General features: G+C 40.8%; 1 long non-coding RNA gene across 1 annotated transcript in view; it reads right to left on the reverse strand.

Moving 5' to 3' along the window:
* Positions 1 to 2,776: 2,776 nt before the first annotated feature.
* The window catches only part of LOC144771854 (uncharacterized), a 385,300-nt gene continuing 371,072 nt past the window's right edge, over positions 2,777 to 17,004 (reverse strand). The window contains exon 4 of the long non-coding RNA XR_013599518.1: positions 2,777 to 2,866. This is a non-coding gene — a long non-coding RNA (uncharacterized LOC144771854). The remainder of the gene's footprint in view (positions 2,867 to 17,004) is intronic.

A 17,004-nucleotide genomic window follows, 5' to 3' on the forward strand; every position in this document is an offset into this window, starting at 1 on the left:
CCCGTCCCATTCGGGGTGACAAGTGCAAAAACAATAGTTGATGGACAGAATGCAGAACAATGTGATACATTCACCCCAGTACAGAGATCTGGGCCTAAATCCATCGTTTTTTTGCTCACCATGCCATTCCAGTTTAGGGAAATAGGGAGAGCAAGTCAGAAGAAAAAGGAGATCCATCAGACAAACACGTATAAGATACACTTTCTTAAACAGTTCTAAGGGTAAAACAGATTTGAGTTCCCTGGGCAAGTCATTCCAGACCTTATCGGTAAAAAACAGAGATGTGGCAGCCCTCTGCAGAGCTGAGTCTACAGCAGTATTATTTTTCCTGAACGTTTTAGTGTATGATAGGATGCTTACCTTAAAGGAACATTGTGGGTGCCTTTTTAGTAATGCATTTATACGTAAAAGCAACAAACCTTACATTGAATCTGTCCTCAGTCCGATAACAGGTGGATGTATGACCTCCAGTTTACGACTTATACAGGGCACAAAGGAAGTGTATTTTAACTCCTCTAGTTAGAAACCTTCCCATTAGAACATGCAGCCTTGCACTATCTACAACTGATGTGATGTGCCTCACTGTTTATAGATGTATTGCGGCTGCAGTAAGGCTGCGTAAACAGATGGGTAAGTAACTAAAGTCTGATAAAAAAAACTGTTGTACACTGTTAGACGGCATTCTTTCATCTTGGTTTTGTGTCAGAAGCAGAGGCCACTAGCTGTATGCAATAATTTCCATTTTTGGTATCCCCTTGAATAAATAAAACAATTACATGGATGATTTTCTCCTAGTTGTAATAGGGCTGTAGTGGGTTGAATTAGTGGAGAGGTCCTGCTGCCCGCTTAACTTCAGCCAGTATATGAATTGTGGGGAAGTCGGATCTCTTGTTAAACATAAGCCACTATATGTATCGCAAATGTCATAGCCAGCTGTTGCTAGCAGGGTCTGCTTTTGTGCACTTTCACCATGGATTTACTGCATACAGTTCTTTGCTGCGTTGTTTGTAGGTGGAGGCATTGGAGAGTTTTATACTGTCCACTAAATATAAGCTATTGCAAGGAAAATATGATTATCCTATGTTGGTACTGGCAGCCGCTTTTTGTGCATTTTGTACGTTTCATTTTGTGTTGTTTTATTAGGACAGTTGCTGCTGTCCGCACCTGCTCTTTGCATATTTTGTACGTGGATTATTATTGAACTATTTCTGTTATGCAGAACTGTTGAGGGCGCTGTTATTGTATGGAGATGTTATTATTATATGACGTTTTTAAACAGTGTTTATTAATGAATATATTTTATTGAATTGTGTGCATTCTTTTATCATTGTTTTAAACCAACTAAAGATTTCTTTACTGATTGACTGACCTCCAGTCAAACACATAGGCCCTATTTAGGATGTCTGTCGGTAAGCGTCCGACTGCTCATCCTTGGTTTGACTTCCGACCACCGTATTACGATCATGGCCTTCAGAACTCAAACCGACTGGTCAATATGGCTGCCTTCTGACAGGCTCAAGGAGCCCGCTGACTAGTCGGAAACCAAGCATAATCCCTTATGAATGGCATTTCTGTCGTCGGGATCATGATGGTCGTTTCTGATAGACTTTCAATGTCAGGCTTTCCAACATGGAAAGTGTAGTATTCCATGTTAGAATAGCATTCCTTGTTAGAATTGTTATTGTACATGCTCACTGTAACATTCTCTGTGTGGTTACCAGATCAGACTCTACTGGTATTATGCTGAAGGTGGTTGTTTAAGCTGTCTCTCTGAATAAAGTCCTCTAACTTCATTTGGACTACTTGAAGTAATTACTACACGAATTTGGCGACGATCGGGATTTATGACCCAGTGGTCCAGAGAAGAACCCCGTGTTTTTTAAGGACTTATATTGAAGAAGTTTTGAAATACTGACAGCGTTCGCCTTTACAGCTCAAATTTTACCAGGTATTTATAATTTCTTGTTGTGTATAAAGATTACACCAGCGGCTGGTTATATTACCAAGTGCTCTGATTGCACCAGCGGGAGTTATTTCCTATTCATTCCGCTTTTGGATTTTTTATTCATTCCGCTTTTGGATTTTCTTGACTGAAAAACCGTTCCTGACTGCTCCTTGAGCTGTCGAGCACTGCTGTTGCGACGCATTTTATTTACCGCTGTGTTTTTTTTTGTTTGGACATTTTCATCGTCCTGTGCTGATCTGTTGTGACTTTGCATCATTCGATTGTGGAGTTTGCTGAGCGCGCGCTGCTGTTGTTGCACCATTGCCGCATTTTTTAAAGACAAGAGAAACTTACCGAACGCGCGCTGCGCACTGTCTCACGTGCCTTCTCAACGCCGACTTGTAACGAAGGAGCACAACACGCGTCATTCTGACGTCACCACGCATCACGTCTTTGCGTATGCGTTTCAGCGGCCATTTTTATTGTTGTCATTTGATCGTTTACACAGCAACGAAGCCACGATCGTATTTTAAGGATTCAACTTGTTTTAACTCATTACTCTTCCTCGTTTTCATTGTTAAGTACTCTGTTTTCAACAAAAGATATTTTATCTACATTTATGTAAGGTTTACCATTTTAAAAAAAAAAAAAGAAATTTGAAAGACTTGGCAGTGGATGTTTCCTGCTTCTCTATCCTTCACTACAGACAACGGTGACTACTTTTGTTGTTTTTGGGTATATTCTCACTTTCAATTTTGTCATTTATGATATAACTGAAGTATTTTTGACTCATAATGTCTAATAACATTACTTCTCCTGCACATTTCTTACCTACTGCTGGAGATCCAAAAGTAGAATGGGATCTTTGGTACCCCACATTTTTAGCTTATGTTGATGTCATTGAAGAGGATGGTTGTTCTCCTAAAAGAAAATTAGCATTATTAAAAAACTGTTTAGGTGGTGCAGGACTCAAAGAGTTAGAAAATTTACCTCCCATTGAGAATGTTGGTTCTGGTGATGTAAACATTTTTGAGTTAGTCATAAAACAACTAAGCACTAGATTTGGAAGAAAGATCAACATTGTAATGGAAAGGTTTAAATTTTATTCTAGGATACAAAAAGATGATGAATCCATAGAAAATTACGTAGCTGCTTTACGCACTTTAGCTGGATCCTGCGCTTTTGAAACTATAAATTTTGAACAAGTCCTGAGAGATCAAATTATGATGCGTACCAAAAGTAAAAAAAATTCAAGAACGCCTCTGGGTGGGTACTGATTCTTCCCTCAGTGCTGTATTAAACATTGCTAAGGGCATTGAACAGTCTGAACTGTTTGTAAATGAAATCAGAAACCAGGATGTCAAAAGTAAGGTAGTTATCCCTGAAGTTTCATTAGTAAAAAACTTCAATAATTTTAAGAAAACTTCCGTTCCTTTTAGAAAGGATTTCTCTGGAAGAGAGAATAGATTTCCGATTAAAAAGACTCAAATTATTTGTTATAGATGTGGTGCAAATGACCATGTAGGCAACTATAGAGGATGCCCTGCTTGGAACAAAATCTGCATTAAGTGTAAAAAATCTGGCCATTTTAGCAAAATGTGTAAGTCTTCTCAGAAAGTAAACTTTTTGTCTTATGAAGAATGCGAGGATGCTGAACAACCTTCCGAAATCAACACTTTGTTATGTGTAGGTGATTCAAAATGTGAAGGGTTTCCCTCTGACATTATTACTATTAATGGTAAGGAAATCCCTATGTTAATAGACTCTTGTGCTTGGTACACCCTTATTGGCAAAAATGTTTTTAACCGTTATTGGCACTCTACCAAGTTATTACCACCTGATGTACACCCTGGTGGGTATACTGGTAAGAAGATTGACATTGAAGGTTACATGTGGGCAGACATCAAGTTTAAAGACAGGACTATTAAGGGAAAAGTTTATGTTTCTTCTAAGGGTGCATCCTTATTATGTTGGCCTCATCAACATGATCTAGGCATCAAACTTGATCCAAATGCTTCACCTCCTGTCTATGTTGTCCCTCCTGTCTGTGTTGTCCCTCCTGAAAACGACTTCATTATTCAATTGAAGCAAAAATTTTCATCCATCTTTTCAGATAATTTGGGAATTTTCACAAACTTCAAACACCGCATCATTCTTAAAGATTCGGCTATTCCTATCCGGCACAGGGTAAGAAATGTCCCTTTAGCCTATCGTGAAAAATTGAAGGGGATTTTAGCGGATTTAGTTGACAAGAAAATTATAGAGCCGGTGGAATCCTCTCCATGGGTTTCGCCAGTAGTTTTATCCCTCAAAAGTAATGGCGAACTCCGTCTGTGTGTTGACCTTCGAAGTTTAAACAAGGAAATTTGGATTGATAGACATCCTTTGCCCCATATCCATGAACTCATTGCTACATTGTCAGGTGCTTCGGTATTTTCTACTCTGGATTTAACTAGCGCATACCATCAAGTTTTGCTCCATGAGGAGTCAAAGTTTTTAACGACTTTTCTCACACCGGAAGGCATGTTTCAGTATTGCCGAATGCCTTTCGGTTTAGCCAGTGCGGCTTCTGTCTTCCAAAGGCTCATGAAGACTGTTTTAGAGGGTTGTTTGGGTGCCATCGCCTTTCAAGACGATATTCTTATTTATGGAAAAAATTATGAAGAACATGATGCCAATTTAGAGAAAGTCTTAAAATGCGTTCAAGAAAAAGGTTTAACTCTAAAGTTATCAAAATGTAAATTCAGGCAAAGCAAAGTTGAATACCTTGGTCACGAGATCTCCTCAGAAGGTATCAAGCCTAAGTTTAATCACATACAGAGCATTTTAAAGGCACCAGCACCGCTGAACAAGGAACAATTAGTGTCATTTCTAGGTTTAACTGAATTTTATAGTAAATTTGTTCAGAGCTACGCTTCAAAAAGTACACCCGTTAAGATCTCTATTAAAAAAAGATGCAAAGTTTGTCTGGTACAATGAGCAACAACTTGCTTTTGATTCAATGAAGCAAGAAGTAGCGAATGCTCCATTTCTTAAACCATTTGACCTGGGTAAAGAATGCATAGTATGTGTGGATGCAAGCAATGTAGGCTTGGGTGCTGTTCTAATCCAGAATGACAAAGGGGATGAACATGTAGTTTCATATGCTTCGAGGACGCTACGTGGTGCTGAATATAACTATTCCACCATAGAAAAAGAGCTATTAGCGTGTACCTGGGCCTGTGAGCATTTTAGGCAGTTTATTTGGGGAACTAGGTTTCGTTTAAGAACTGACCATAAGCCTTTGATAAATATGTTGGCAGCTGGAGGTGGTAGAACTTTAACTGCATGTTTGGCTCGTCTTGCAGCAAAACTACAAGAGTTTCAGTGTATTGTGGAGTACATCCCTGGTCGTCTGAATGTACACGCCGATTGTATGTCCAAGTTACTGTTAGTCAATTCTATTTGCTCTGGACAATCTGATTCTGATGTTGTGTTTAACATTGATGATGTCAATGAATGTAGCACCACAGGCTTGTCTGATGGCATATCCGAGACTGCTTGGAGGGAAGCGATGACTAATGACACTTGTTTATCTGGAGTGGTGGATTACTTGCAGCATGGTTGGCCCCAAGAAAGGTATCTTTCTGGTGATGTTCTCTCGTTTTTTAAAATTAAGGATGAACTTATGTTTGATCAAAGTTTCGTAATCAGAGGTGACAAGATCATTCCCCCTTTTACTTTGAGAGAAAAAATTGTTTCCATGGCGCATGAAGGCCATATGGGGATGTCCAGTACCAAAAGACGTATCCGTGAATTTTACTGGTGGCCTGGGATTGATAGAATGGTGGATAAGTGGGTAAGTTCTTGTTCCCCGTGTGCCAAAAGTGACAAGACTGTCAAACCTCTATCCACAAACGTTTCGCCTATCGAATTTGTCACCTGTCCTTGGAAAAAACTAGGTATTGATATTATTGGACCTCTATCTCTGTCTCCCAATAAGGAGGTATTTGCTTTAGTCCTAATCGACTACTTTTCTAAATGGCCTGAACTCAAGGTTGTGGATAAGGTTGGTTCCACACAGGTTATTCAGTTTCTGGATGAAGTCTTTTGTAAGGAGGGAATCCCAGCTGAAATTGTATCGGACAATGGTCCACAATTTATCAGTAGAGAATTTGGATCTTTTCTTGATAGATGTGGCATTGTGCATAAAAGGGTGTCCAATTATAATCCTCAGGCCAATGGTCAAACGGAACACTTCAATAGGGTTATCAAGGAATCCATTCAACTGGCCATTAAGAGTAATCTTGATTGGAGAAAATCTCTACGTGCTACGCTATTATCTTATCGAACTTCTCCCAACTCGGTCACAAGTCTGTCCCCTTTTGAGATGCTTAGGGGTAGAAAACCTGGTTCTAAGCTTCTTCCTTGGTGGTTGAAAACCAAACTCCCTTTTGAATCTTCTTTTAACTGTGATGAGGTTAAAAATAGAGTTTTGAAATACCAAGAGAAAATGAAAAACAATTTTTTATCCCTAAATAGCCAGAGTAGGAAGATCAGGATTGGTGATTTTGTACGAGTCAAGTTTGGAAAGTCTGTTGGGAATAAATGGAACAAGTGGTCAGATCCTTGCAAGGTGATCGAAATTTTTTCTAAAGCTGTTCGTGTTGCAGGGGGTAAGGTATGGAATTTCAGAAGAGTGTCTTTATGCAAGAATCTGAGTCCGGAAGAAAATCTATGCCCATCAAATTCTTCTTTAGTTAACATACCTAAGAATTCTACTGTAGAAGACTGTACTTCTTATTCTGCTATGGTTGACACCTTTTTACAGGAGAGTCAAGGTTTTACCGTTCCTATTTCTGTAATTGATTCCTCTTCTCAAGGTTCCCCTATTGTTGATGAGAATGATGTCAATAATTCCAACGTTCAAGAAACTGTTTCTATTTCTCAAAGTCCTGTTTCCCAGGAAAATGTAGTTCCTAGTTTGGTACAGAGGAAAAGTTCTCGCATCAAGCAGATTCCTGTGAAGTTACATGATTACTTATGCTGAAGTTTTTCTCCATTTGTTCTTTATTTTTGTTTTTTTTAACTATTTTTATTATAATTTTTTTGTTTTTTTTTAGGGGGGAAAGTGTGTAGTATTCCATGTTAGAATAGCATTCCATGTTAGAATTGTTATTGTACATGCTCACTGTAACATTCTCTGTGTGGTTACCAGATCAGACTCTACTGGTATTATGCTGAAGGTGGTTGTTTAAGCTGTCTCTCTGAATAAACTCCTCTAACTTCATTTGGACTACTTGAAGTAATTACTACAGAAAGCCTGCCCCCCAACATGGCCCCCTTTTTTCCGCTTCCTCCAGTTGGGGTTCAAGAGGGCACCTATGATGTCCCCTGTAATTCTCTGCACTCTGTTGCAGGCGCCGTCAGGTGCCTGCCACACGTTTTTGTGGATTTACAGCGACTTCCATTTCTCTATGGGAGCTTCTGCTATGGCTGGTTTCTGACTGCCGCACAAGTTCCCATAGGGAAATGGGAGTCTGCAACTGCACCATATGTGGTCGCATCATAATTGCGGCTTCAGACCGCAGACCCGAGGTCAGGCAGTTCAGAAACCGCAGTGATGTCTGTCGGAGGCAAGTCCAACCGACATCCTAATTAGAGCCAACATTTCTTTTATCAAGTCCATATCTCAGTCGGACAACATTGCTTTGGTTGAGAAGATGTTAGTGAGGAGAGGGGTATAGAAGGCATTCTAGAAGTCAATGATGAAAGAAAAATTGCTTCTTTAACCAGTCATTGAGGAGCATTTTAAAGCCTTAATTTCTTTCAGAATTTGCTTTAAAATAGTTCATATATGGAACTTGGTATCCCCTTATATCCACAATGAATGCTGAAAGCATTGACAACAGGAGGGATACATAAAACTGAAAAGCAAGAGGGTGGGAGACATGTGCGGAAACACTTGGGACCTCACAGTTCAGGAGGCTATAGTCAGAGACATATGGGCCTGTTTTTAATTACCAATGCCCAATGCCTGAAAAGAAGAGCCAGGAAATGTGGAAAGCTTTTTGATTTTTAAGAGAGAATATTTCACTACTGGATCATGTGAATTTGCTCATTTATACATTTTTAACCTTAGCGGAATGTTGTCGAGCTTCTCCATGGAGAGGAGAGAGAAAATGTGCAGTGGTTCTTTGATTAGGCTAAAGGTGATGATCTCAGTCTTGGCCTTCTTATATTAAAGCCAGTTGGTGTCTATCATCCTTGAACCTTAAATAATAACTTCTGCAGGTCTTTAAGGGCCATACATTGAACCCATCTATTTAGTAAAGAGGATAGCCATTTAAATCTCCTTATCCAGGGCAGCATAAAAGATGAGAACAAAAGCTTGATCAACGCGTTGCTAAGAAGAATAGGACCTTAAACTGTACTTGAAAGAGCATAATCCCATTCCTTCTGTTACTACTTTTGCAATGAAAATTAATATACACTTTGTGGTAGTTTATCCTCAGTTAAGCCTCTTCATTTTATACTCCCTAAGGTCACAATCTATTTACTTATACAATTATTACAAAACAATCTAAGTCCATTTATGAGAACTCTCATTGACCCTGGTTTGATTTGTTCCTGTTGTGGGCGCTAGGCCTAGCCACACAAGTGGGTCACATTTTTATCAGGGCAAGCGGGGGAAGTTGGATGGAAGGAATGTTGTAGACTCTTGCTGGTTCTGGAAATTTAGGTCAAAAAATTGCAAGGAAAACTTTCAACTTTGGGAACCGTTGGAGGTATGTAGAGCATTTTGGGCAACAAAATGTAATGGGATACACACAAGGCACAACAACCTCAACTTCCCCTGGTGTCTAGTTTTAAGAAACATCTGGATTTGGTAAGTTCCTTTGGGGGTCGCCGAGCCCTGCTCAAATACTACAGCTACCACTACTGTCATGTCGGGTCATTTTTTTGACAGGAAATGCTGATATCGCCACATTGCGTTTTGGGCCCTTTTCTTCCATGTGCACTAGGCCCACCCACACAAGTTAGATCCCATTTTTGTTGGGAGGGATGTGAGAATGCTGGAAAGTAGGACATTTGTGGCTGCCCACAGATTCAAGAACTTTCCTTGACAAAAATGTGAGGAAATGTGTGTTTTAGCCAATGTTTGAGGTTTGCAAGTGTTTATGGGTAAGTAAATATAATGGGGTCTTTGCGAGGCATTCTGCACTAGACTCCCTTAGATGTCTAGTTTTCAGACATGTCTGCGTTTGGTAGGTTTCCCTGGGTAGCCGTCAAGCCTTGCTTCAAACAACACAGGCTACCCCATTGCCAAATCAGGATTTATTTTTTTTAAAGGAAATGTTGATTTGTCCACATTGTGTTTTAAGCCTTTTTTATCGCAGGCACTAGATCTACTCACACAGTTGAGTTACACTTTTTATCAGGAGATATGGAGGGAATTCTGTTTGTTAGGAAATTTGGTCTACCCACAGATTACACCAGTTTCCCTCACATAAATGTGATGAAAATGTATGTTTTAGCCAATGTTTGAGGTATGCAAGGGCTTCTAGGTAAGAAGACCTGGTGAGAGCCACACAAGTCATGACACCTTGGACTATCCCGGGATCCTAGTTTTCAAAAATGTGCAGGTTTGGGAGGTTTTCAAAGGTGTCAGCTGAGTCAGAGCCCAAAATACACATCTACCAAAATTGCAAAAATAGGGTTGGTTTTCAGTGGAAAAAGTTTAATGTGTAATTGTTGCCTTTTCGGCCCTTTCCTGTCACCGCCACTAGGCACATACCAACAACAGAGGTAGAATTTTTATCTGGTGATTTAGGAGAATACTGGGTGAAAGGAAATGTGTGACTCCATACAGATTCCAGAACTGTCCCTCACAGAAATGTGAGGAAAATGTGTGTTTGTAGACACAGTTCGATGTTTGCAAGGGCTTCTGTGCAAACCAAAACTAATTGGAACCACACAAGTCACACCACCTTGGACACCCCCAGGTGTCTAGTTTTCAAAACCCTCTGGGTATGGTAGGTTTTCTTGGGTGGTAGCTGAGCCCAAAATCCGCAGCTGGCTAACTTGTGAAACAAAATGCATCGATTCTGATGTGTAAAATATGTTATCACCCAGTCATGTTTTGGGTGTTTGGGTGTATTGAGTCACAGGCATTAGTCCCCGTCACACATGTTAGGTACGATTTTTATCGGGAGATGTGTGGGAATACAGAATAGTAGAACATTTGTAATTACCAATAGGATTTCACTGCATTTGTGCCTTCCAAATGTGAGCAGTGTGCAAGAAAGAAGACATTTTCCAAATTGTCCCATGAATCATGTTAGTATAGGTACCCATAAATTCATAGATGTACAAAGAGCCACTGCTTCTAAACTCAGTATCTCATGTTCATTGCAGAAATATATAGCTTTCCTTTTTACCAATTTTCACTCTTTTTATTTAACCACATTAATTGATCAATTCTCGATACACAATGAAAAACCATTGTGAAGTGCAGCTCAGTTGTTGCCTCTACGATCCTGGGGTTTTTGGACAGCCTATAAACCCCATATATTCCCATGACCAGAAGGGTGTAGCTATCATAACAGTATATTGCTTTTGCAAGTCGACTATCATGACAAGAAGTTATAGAAGAAAACACTGACATCAATTTTACCTACTCATTTTCAATATTCTTTATTTCAGCACGCTGTGTCTTTAGAAGAATCTTAATGAATCTACACAAATGATCATTTACTGAATTCAGAATTTTGTCTACTTTTCAGAAATCTATAGCTGTCCAGGATCACCCATGTGTTTTACACCTGTTTTCATCACAAAGTGGAAAGAGGTTGAAAGCTCAAAAATTAGGAAAACAATAGAATAAGGTCAAAATAGTGGGGATTTTTTTTTTGAAGTTGTGTGTGTTCCTTAAAGAAGGAAAATTTGGGAATTTAGCCACAGCAATCCATTTGTTAATGGTATTTTTTAGAAGAAAAACAGACTTTTTCTTGCACATCACTTTCTCCCATTTTTCAGAAAACCCCAAAATGTAGATATATTTTGGCTATTTCCCAGTCCCCTCCAAGGGTATCCACAAACCATGGTTATCCTTAGAATCTCCATGTTGGTGAGAAAAAACGATGCACATTTGCAGTGGAAAGCTGATGTGAGAAAAATGTTCTAGAGGCATGTGTGAATTACTCCAAATAGCTAAAAAGGGGCTCACCACTAGTATGGAAAAGTACCCGCAGTTAAGGGGTTAATCTCCAATCAATTATGGTTATACCTGTATCAAGAATTTATATATTTTATATAAAGATTGGCTCAACCACCCTTGGTCCTGAGGGAGGCATTTTACAACGTATGCTGAAACATAATGACCTTTGCGGTATGAGGTGTTTATTATCCATACAAAGACTAAGAGGTCATTTATACAACATGTTCCTACTATTGTTTGGTATTTATCTGCTATGGAGGTATGTTTGATAGGTACATTTACCTAAGACAAACCTTACCAATCCGTAAAAACAAAACTCTACATCCATAATGCCATTTAAATAAATGAACCTTTGTTTTTGGCATGTAAAAAATGATTTATTGGTATGAATATTGAGAATAGATAAAGTCAAGCTCAACAATGGCTATGCATATGTGTGATACTCTCTTCTTTGAAGCATGTCACAATTGTTCGTAAGTACAACTGGGTATGCATCTGTGGTTTTTGTTCTTTCTTTTTTGAAAAAAACAATCAATACATGTGATGAAGGTGTAATATTTTAATTAGGAAACAGATTACATCATTGGACAGAGTAAGAGCTGCATATCCACTTCAGGGTCAACCTGCATACTGTGCAGTCAGTTTCATTGCAGAATTTCAATGTGGAATTGCTAATAGATGGAATGTGATCAAATCTATTCATGATGAATTAAGGCCTGTTTTTTTTCTGAATGAGCCACAAAGCAATCGGTTGATGTAACTTTATTTACAGTTATATCCACATTAGTTTGAAACTACACAGCATTGAAAATAGGCTGTTTAAGCAAGTATGATGCAGGAAGATCGTGGGAGACTTGGGTGAAATGTATGAATTCCCTTCAGTCCGGAAAGGCATTTCAGAGACATATCACTCTGTTTTCTAAAACTGTTACTGTGTTGAATCGATTTGAACCCGGCTCCACTGTAGTTAGACGCATTTGGTACCTTCATGAATATGTCCAAAAGGATTGGGCCTTTCACAGTATCAAATGCTGACAAACGTCCAGGAGAAGCAGAGAGCTTGGCGGCCTTCATTCTCCCACAACAGAATGTTGTTCCGTAAGCCCACCAGTACTCTCTCAGTCCCATGATTCATTTGGAAACTACATTGTTGGGGAGAGTGCACAAGGCAACTCTAGAATGGCTTAGAGTTAGCTGTCTGCCAATTTATTTGTGACTTAGCAAAGATTGGAAGTCTAGACCTATATTTGTGGGGTTCAATGGCATTTTTGTACCGCGCCTTAAGGTAATGGTGAGACAAACCTTTCTTTAAGTAAGTCAGGCACATTTTCTTTAGACATTAGCTTGTTTAAAAATGCCTGCATCAGAGGGGAAAAACAAAACACTTGGGCCCAGATATACTAAGCTCTTCAGTTGCTATTACATCACACAAGGCAACGCAAGGGTTTAATTGATTTTTACCAAGCAATGCATAGCCACCTTGCACTGCAGGGCTTAGTAAGTGATTTTTACTTAGTCACTCAAAGCCACCTTGCATTGCAGCCCTGTGTCACCTACATTAGGAAGGTGGTCCATAGGTGGAGTGTTGGCATTCTCACTCACCCACAAATGGATGTTGTCGTATTCCCAGATTCATTAAGGATGGTAAACCTGAGAATGTGTTTACATGTTATTCCATCCCAACAGAGGCATAATGAGAAAACGTATGTTTATTTATCCTCATAATTTACTCTTTCTACGTGTGCTGGATTCTGGATTTACCCAGGGGTAGTAATGGCGCCAGTAGATCTTTACAGGTATTGGTAAAGATATATTATTATTACTTTATTCGATCAAAATGTATCATGAAAGCATCTACATTCGTGGGTCATATTCAAAAAAGGCAATCTATTATTAATATAAACAGGAATGTACATTTATAGATAGTATTTATATATCCATTATTCCACATATCCAGTAAGTACACTCCTCTAAATAAAACGGTTAAAAATACTTCAATAAAAATATAAAAAATGCTTTATATAAAAACAGTAAGAACAACGGTACAGTACATCTAAATTGTCCCCACACATCGCCTAGGTCTTCTTTGTCTTTAGCAGTTTGTTACGTGTTATCCAAGCACAACCCAAGTATTTGGCTAGCCCACAGATCATGGTGAGGGAGGTGGTATCAGATCTTAAAATGCGGAGCGCGACCCAGTAATTCTTGGTGCCCAACTTTTTACAAATAGGTTTAAGCCACTTCCTTCTTGCGTACCTATATGCTGGGCAAGCAAAAAGGAAGTGGGCAGTGGACTCCAAAGGGGCTGTGCAACCAGGGCAAGAAGGAGATGTTGCATTACCCTGATTCCACCCTGCCGTAAGATCGTAAAGCGGGAGAGTTCCGAACCTCAGCTTCATGTAGGGAGTCCGATCTCTTGGGGTTTGGATAAAGTCAAGAAAGGGTTCCAATTTCCGAACCGGCTTATGTTGGAGAAATTGTTCGGTAAGGATCCCCCAGTTGGATGTACTTGCCTCCCCCGCCTGAACCCAATCCCAATATACCTTCTTAATCGTTTGTTTGGGTGGCGGGGTCTGGCTAGCCCATGTCTTCCCTAACCCGATGTCTATCACCAGCTGTCTGAGCTTGCTGATCCATTTAAACTTGTTGCCCGTGTCTAGTTTGATAAGTTTGCTGAGGACAGCAACATAATTAGACAATTCAGGGGTCGTTGTTAGGCGAGCCCAGAATAGTAAAGGGTGAAGCCGTACAATATCTTTGATCGAGCGTTTGCCCATATCCGGGTGGAGTGGTATCAATGGGGTGGTATGATGGGAGAGAGACCAAACCTCTATGGAACTTATTTTCAGATTTGACTAGGTCCGAGGTGTTCTCGAAACCCCAAAGTTCCGACACATAGAGGGCTGATGGTAGAGCTTTGCCCTCATATGCCACAAGGGCCGGGGCTACTGGTTTACTAACGGAAAGTTTCTGGTCTCTTAGAATTGCCCCTGACACCCGCTTATGGTTGAGTAACATTTTGGCCAGATGCCAACTCCACTTCATCGAGTTGTTGACTCGAATTCCCAGGTAGTCAAAGGAATCGACCACATCGAGTGGAATGCCATTAAGGGTAATCTTGTTTCTGAAACGTTTTGACAGGGATAGAGTCATCAACTTAGTTTTGGACGTGTTGATCGATAAACCCCGTAGGTCACAGGACAAGCTAAACCTATTTTTAGCCCACCAGGGCTTTTCCATAAAAGGAGGGTATCATCGACGAAAAGGAGGGTTGGGGATTTCTCAATGGCCAGGGCTGGAGTGTCGGCCGGTTCCTCTTTCAAATGGTCTACCACCCCATTAATAAAGAGAGAGAACAAAGTCGGAGCCAACACACAGCCCTGGCATACCCCCCTATTCACCGCCACCCTACCTGTCAGCTGGCCCTGCTTGCCCCACCTAATTCTCGCATAGTTTCCCTCATGTAGGCGTTTGGTGAAATCAAGAATGAGCAAAGGAACACCAATGTCAAGCAGCACCTGCCAAAGCTTAGGACGTGGTACCAGGTCGAAGGCAGTCTTCAGATCGATGAATGCCAGGTAAAGACTGCCTCTCCCGATAACCACCGTTTTCCAGTATAACATGAAAAATCTAAAAACCTGGTCCATCGTGTCCACCTTCTGCCTAAAACCTGCCTGTAAATGCGAGAGGATGTTCCCATTGTCCATCCAAGACTTGATCCTCATGAGGAGGACCCTGCCAACCACCTTCTGTATTACATCAATTAGACTGATCGGCCTGTAGTTGGCAGGGTCCTCGCGGTCCCCTTTTTTATATATGGCTACCACTTCGGCACCCTTCCAGGAATCGGGGACGGCATAGCCTCTTGCAAAAGGGTTCATTAATAGTGAGATAAAATGGGCCCTGGGTTTGGGGTCATACAAACGTAGATCCCCTGGAAGGCCATCTGGACCCGCCACCTTTCCTGGTGCAATACTAGCAATAGCTGAGGCTACCTCGTTGATCTCAAAAGGTTCTGCTGGTATTGGGCCCTCAGACAAGGATAGGAGCGTCCCACTTGGTAAAGACTGGTAGCCTGCGGTGTTACAATACAGGTTATGAAAGTGATCATACCACTGCTGTTCAGTGATATGATTTGGAATTGCATCAGTTCCCCTTCGCATGCCTTTATTAATTAACTCCCAAAAGACAGTTGAATCCTTCATTTGCGAGGCAATTTTAAGCTTCTGCCAATGGGATTCCTCCTAGTTATGTTTTGCAAGCTCTTTTTCCTTATTATATTCCTTCCTTGCTACTCTTATTGCTGGGGGATCTTTTTTCCATAAGGCTAGCGATAAGGCCTGTCTTTTTTCCTTGAAAGTGGCAGAATACCATAGGTTAGAGGGTCTGGGTGGGCATCCTTTCTGGTCACTATGCTCCTTAATGATAAAAAACATCCCCAACCTTTCTATTGTGTCATGATAAAATTTAGCGAATGGGAAGTCATTTGTTTTCTCGTTGATACCATTGATTGGTTCGAGCTCAGAAATCTTCTGGTCAATCAGATGCTTTATGCTGCTTAATTTAAATTCCTGATGTAAGATCTTATGCCATTTAAGGCGTCAATTACAATTTGAAGGCATAAGCTCTTTTGTTGACATCCTCAAAACATTAGATGGCTTGGTGAAAATAGTTACCCAGTTGTTATTAATTTGCATGCATAAGGGATTATGATCACTATCCAGAGTTATTTTGACTTCCATATCCAGAAGATCACCCCATAGTCGTGTATCCAACAAAATATCATTTATTCGTGATGAACAACTTGGCCTATTGTACGTATTGGCCCCACTTGCATCAGAGCGGGTCCTGCCATTGACTGCTCTTAGTTTATATTCTAAGGTTAGGGCATTAATTTAAATAACCCTTTGTGTCCACTTCTTTATAGGCGCTATATTCAGAGTTGATATGGCCCATTTACTATCCTCCTCGCAAATGCCCAACATGTCCTCCCCACTCAAGGGTTCGTATGTGCAGTTAAAATCCCCTGCAACAATGATACCTGAGTGGGGGGGAATACAGGATAGCTCATTCGCCAATGATGTCAATATTGCTGAAGTTTGGGCACATGGAGACCCTCTCACGTAAACATTTAACAGCTCCACGTTAGTACCCTTAGCAGGCCTTTCATTTGTCAGATGTAGAATGTCCTTAGAAAGTAAGCTATGCATGGTAATGGACCAGTTTAAAGAGATGTTAATCCATATCTGGAGGCCCCGGAGGGACGACCTTTTCCTGAGCTTATGGCTGGGATGAAGAAAGTGGTATACCCTGATTTATACAAGGGGACCATGCTCCACGTCTCCTGGAACGTGTCTGGATTCCCTTCCAGAAGCGCCGGGACGCCCCTTTGCTGGGGCATCTGTGCGCTATAGAAGTGCTATTAACATAACATAACATGTCATATTTGCCAAAGAGCTCGTTCCACTCTGGGAGAGGGAGTTTCTTCTGGAGTCCCGCTATGTTCCTGGAGAGGAAGTGGATCACCTCTGTATTTGTTCCATCATACCTCACCCCATCATCATAGGCTCTGCCTCCCACAGCTCTTACTGTATCAGGACTACTCAGGCAGCAGTCAGTAGCGCCACATTTCTCCCCCAATTGGTCAGTGGGGGTCTTTGATTGCGGGGTCACTTCCAGTCAATCGACTTTGTTCAGTCCAGACTCGCTTCCCCCTGACCAGTGTCCAGAGGGGGAAGCATCTGATCTGAATAGTAGCGTGCTCGGGGGAGAGGTGCGAAACTCTAGGGCCAGTAGGTTGTCTGCAATTATGCGTCAAATAGCTGTAGCTCATTGCAGTCAGTCTGGGAGACACCCAAAG

This window comes from Lissotriton helveticus, chromosome 8 (assembly GCF_964261635.1).
Source record: "Lissotriton helveticus chromosome 8, aLisHel1.1, whole genome shotgun sequence".
Lineage (NCBI taxonomy): Eukaryota > Metazoa > Chordata > Amphibia > Caudata > Salamandridae > Lissotriton > Lissotriton helveticus.